This window comes from Elgaria multicarinata, chromosome 11 (genome assembly GCF_023053635.1).
Source record: "Elgaria multicarinata webbii isolate HBS135686 ecotype San Diego chromosome 11, rElgMul1.1.pri, whole genome shotgun sequence".
NCBI lineage: Eukaryota > Metazoa > Chordata > Lepidosauria > Squamata > Anguidae > Elgaria > Elgaria multicarinata.
Window position 1 is genome coordinate 3,856,883 of NC_086181.1, and position 5,203 is coordinate 3,862,085.

Sequence of the window (5,203 nt, forward strand, 5' to 3'; positions counted from 1 at the left end):
AAGCATCCCTGACAGATGCCAAGGTAATATGAACAATTTTATTTGAAGAAAACTTACAAGTTACAGGAACAAGTTGCTAATAAGAAATGCAGGTTGGAAACTGGACACATGTGGCTTTCCCACTTGTAGAAGTGCCAGATCCTGCAGCAGTTGGGTATGGCTGATGTTTGATGGATCCTTTGCAGTTGGGAGGGTGGAGGACAATATTTTTCTCGTCCTTTTCAGCTTTAGTGATTCTACAAAAACCAAAACCTGTCTGTAATTCCCACAGGCATCACCAGATGCTTTTGGTCCTGTTGTGTGATCCTTTTTTTGGTGATCTCTTCTTAGGGTTGCCTGGTTTCTTTGATTCCTTCTTTTAAGCTGCTACCCCCGTATTCCAAAACCTTGCGCATCCACAGCACTTTAATGGACATCCTTTATATCAGACCCCACAGCTGAAATTCTTGCTTGTTTTTAAAATGTTGTTTTTGGAACCTTCGCAATCCCTTGACCGTTTGACTGATGCCTGATGAGATATAATGACCTAGGAGATAGGAATAGAACAACTGGGTCCCTTAGGTGCAAACTAGCCTTATGTTTTCCCCTTTTTGCCATGATGTGGGGATCTCAAAATTAAGGTCAATAATGAATCTACTCCGTGTGGGTACACCTTCAAGTTTGTCTCTGTGGTGGATTCCACATGTCTGTCATCTGCTACCTGGAGCTTCAGTGGCAATACAAATTTGCAAATTCATATGCTCTCCACAAGAAGACCCATTATTGCTGGGCAAGAATTGTAGGGGAGAGGGCTTGTTACTTACCAGCAGGCAAAAGAATTACAAACGGGATTTGAACAATGAGGAAAATGTATTTATCATTTATCAAGTTCTTTTAAGAGAGTGTATTTTATTCTTAGCATTGTTTGAGTGGGATTCCTTGGCCAAACTTGAATTCTTTGTAGTGAATGTTTTCACCAAAACTCTTGTAACAGGTGGTTCTGGGGGGGAAAATAGGGAGGGGGAGGCATTTTTAAGAATGTGCTACTGAATGTCCTACCCCCTGCCTTATATTTGCACCTCTCAGATTTATTGGGTTGTTTTGTTGTTTGATTTGGGTGGAGAAGGGGGAAGAAAGTTATTGACAATAGAAAATAAATTCTGCCAAGTCTCTGCCTCATCATTACAGTTTGATTCTTCAGTGCTCCAGTGACCCAAGCCCATTAACATGGGAATAAAAGTATTTTATAAAGTGCCATCATGTTTAAATCATTATTGTGTGAGGTGGGGAACAATGGGGGAAAGGAGTAGGAAATGCAGGGGGGCTGTTTCAAATTGTCCATAAACTTTCCTCACGTAAAAAGATACCTCAAAAAGAAAAAGAAATGCCTCTGCATTTATGAACAAAAGGAACCAACAATATGCTAGAAACTGTCACAATAGTTACCTTTTCTTTTTGCCTGCCTGATTCTCTCTCTCTCTCTCTCTCTCTCTCTCTCTCTCTCTCTCTCTCTCTCTCTCTCTCTCTCTCTCTCACACACACACACACACACACACACACACACATGATTATCCCAGTTTATTACATTCCTGCCTGGTCAATGTGTGGATGTTTAGGGCCAGAGAGGCTGCATGCTGTCAGAAATGAGGCCAGCATTGTGATCTGCGGTCCCTTGTACTCCGGAGGCTTTAGAGTCTTTTACTTCCAGGAAAGCATGGAAGATGATGTTCCATTAAGTTGTTATGTCATTTCCCCCCAGCATTGTTGTACATAATGAAGTTTGCTTTGACTGTGTGTATGCGCATACAGATGTCACCTGTGTTGAGTCCCAAAACAGAAGAGAAAATATTCTCAAGTGCCAGAATTTTTTATGATTATGATGTCCAATGCGTTTCGGAAAGGCTTTTCCTTCTGCAGGGGCTGTAACTGAAATGTCATTGCAAAACATTATTAATGGTTTAAGACTTCCTAAAGTCTGTACACATTTATAAAAATTTCCAACAAATAATGTACTGAAATAATTTGAGAATGCATCCATCCCACTTCCAGTTTCATGCCTCCATTGTGGCCTTTCACACAAAAGAATTATGTAGTACTGAGAAATAACAGAGAAGTCTTCACATTGGCCCTAGGTCAATTTCATATGACAAGAATCTTCTGCACTCCAAGTGCATCATAAAGGAAACTGATAAAGGAGGGGCCACTGCCACACAATGATCAAATTCACTCTGTTACACATATGTGAGCAATACAACGAAAGAAATAATAGGCAACACGTTTATGTTCTATTGCAGGCAGGAGGGTCTTTCATTGGGCTATAGCTCTGAATCAGAATGCAAATTTTTGCACAATGACAACCCCAGAATTCCACTTTTCTAAAATCCACAAGGGCTTGTATTCAACATCAGGGCATCCCATAGTTCCAGGGAACAATTCAGTTTTGAAACCTGTATTACAATATGTGGACTTTTTCGGAAACCTTTCTTTCTCAGCATAATGTCTTATATTCAGGACTTCACGGATTTCCTATCAAGGCTAAATATGCTTAAGATACTAGAACAGAATTTATTGGTCACTTCAGATGTGAAGTCCTTCTATATAAGCAGTCCACAGGCCTAGGCAATGAGTATCACAGAACAGACCCTAGAAGATCTCTAAAAGATCTCCATTTCATAGTGTCTATAGAAGTATCCTTGCGTAAACAATATTTAATGTTCTATTGGCAAAAGAAGGGGTGTGCTATGCCACTGGAGGTGGAAAATCTATATTTGAATGATTTTGAAAATATGTACCTAGTGTAGCAAATTCCTGGACACCAAACGTTATAAAATGGTGGAGGTATATCAATGATATTTTTATTGTTTGAAGTGGTTTGTATGACTAATTTCAAGGTTTTGTTTTGTTTTTACCCTTGGCTCAATGTCTATGATGCAAAATCCTACAAGCACCTCTCCCCATATCTGGGAGCAAAAATATAATAACTATTTATTTATTTTATTTATTTATTTATTACATTTCTATACCGCCCAATAGCTGAAGCTCTCTGGGCGGTTCACAAAAATTAAAATCATAGTAAGAGAACCAACAGGTTAAAAGCACAAATACACAATACAATATAAAAAGCACAACCAGAATAAAAACCACGCAGCAAAATTGATATAAAATTAAAATACAGAGTTAAAACAGTAAAATTTAAATTTAAGTTAAAATTAAGTGTTAAAATGCTGGGAGAATAAAACTAACAATTTGTTGCTCTTTCATGACACCTCAAATCTAGAGTTTAGGAGTGTTTTAAGCTAGTTTCTGAAACATGTTGGGAATTGTTGTTGTTGTCGTTGTTGTTATTAAAAAAAAACGTCAGGCGCCTGAGAATATTTTCTCTTCTGTTTTGAGGCACATAAGTGCCTTTTGCACTCTTGCTGTTTGTTACCTGTGTGAGTTCACCACGGAGATCCACAGCAGCCTGCTAGCCTGCCTTGGAGTCCCTTGTGTCTTTGATCTGTCCCTGCATGTTTTCTGCATCCAGATGTCTTTTGCATGCGGACTCCAGCACTACACAGTCCCTTCTTTTCTCTGGGCCAAGTGTTGGGTGTTTCCTCACATGCAAGCACACTTTTCTCCTTCAGCCTTCTCTTTTCCCACCTCCCAGCCTGTACCCTCTGGTCGCCTCCCCCTGCCTTGAGTCCTCTGCTCCCCTGAGTAAGCGTTTCCCCTCCTGTTCGTGTCTCTTTGACAGCTGCTCCCTTTTCTCACCTTTCATTCAGCTCCCTTGGTGCTTTCTCCCACCTTCAGCTGCCCAGCCTCCCGCCTCTCCACTCAGTGCAATAAACACCTTATAGCAACAGAGGCCTTGCTTGGCCAGACTGAGCTCTGGTGCTCCTTTACCAGGGGGATTTTGCTGAGCAGATGCAAGGGAAAGGCCACAGGATTTGTTGAATGACATGTTCACAAATCTTCCCTAGAAACTGAAATTCGACCTTTCTTTTTAACCTTGTTGCATCTTTGCTCCAGTACCCCTATCTACACAGAGACATGCTACACGATACTTTATCCATTTATCCATTTATATCCCCCCTTTCTCCTGTCATGGAACTCAAAGTGACAAACATATCATTCCAAGGTGCTGACCAAGCCAGACCCACACCTGCTTACCTTCAGCAAGATGGTGGCATCATATACCCTCAGAGCACACCCTGGGGCTTTAATTCACAGGCGTGCACTTCACCATTGAATTGGCCAACATACCTTGAACCTAGTGCATCCCTGCAGGTATTTAGGGTCATTGGATTAGGTCTTGACTGACAGTTAAGTCTTAGACATGTCTGCTTAGAAATAAGTCCCATTGAGATCAATGAGACTCACTCCCAGGTAAGTGAATGTAACACTTCAGCTTTAATTGCACTTCTCCCCTTGATTTCAATGGAAACTAAGTTCATTCCAGGTCGGTTTAAAACAAAATAAATATCATCTACGATCCTCTTACAGATGAGAAGGGCAAACTGGCATGCATCACAGAGACCTGGCTGGGAGATGACAGTAGCCCAATATGGGCCCAGACCCTCCCAGCTGGGTACTGTGTTAGTGAGCAGGTGAGGGAAAGTGGGCAGGGGTGTGTGTGTGTGGAGTAACTGGTCTACAAAAACAATCTTAACCTGACCAGACTTCCTGTCCGAGAATTGAATCACATCAAGTGTGTGTACCTGAGCTAGAAGACCAGGGATAGACTGGTGATTGTGTTAATCTACCGGCCACCCCACTACCTATCAGACTCCCTGGCCGAGCTCACGGAACTGGTGTCGGAGTTGGTGTTGCCCAGGTTTTTGGTCCTGGGCAACCTCAATATCTCATTCAAGACCAGCTTGTCAGGTGCAGCTCGGGAGTTCATGACAAACATAGGCCTATCCAAACTGGTCTCTGGTCCCACAACACTCTTGATGCTGTTTTCAGTTCCAAACAGACAGATCTGTGGGAAGAGGTGACAAATACCTCTGGGTTGTCATGGACAGACCATTTTCTGGTCAGGGTTAGTATCACAGCTACCATCTGCTCCTGCAGGGGTGGAGGACTTATTAAGTTGGTCCACCCTCAAAGGCTGATGGATGCTCTTGGATTCCAAATAGCCTTAGAGGGTTCTATGGCTGGTATCATTGGCAATCCTATAGAACCCCTGGTCAATAGAGGGAATCAAGGCCTAACTAGGGCTATCGACACAATCACCCCCAAA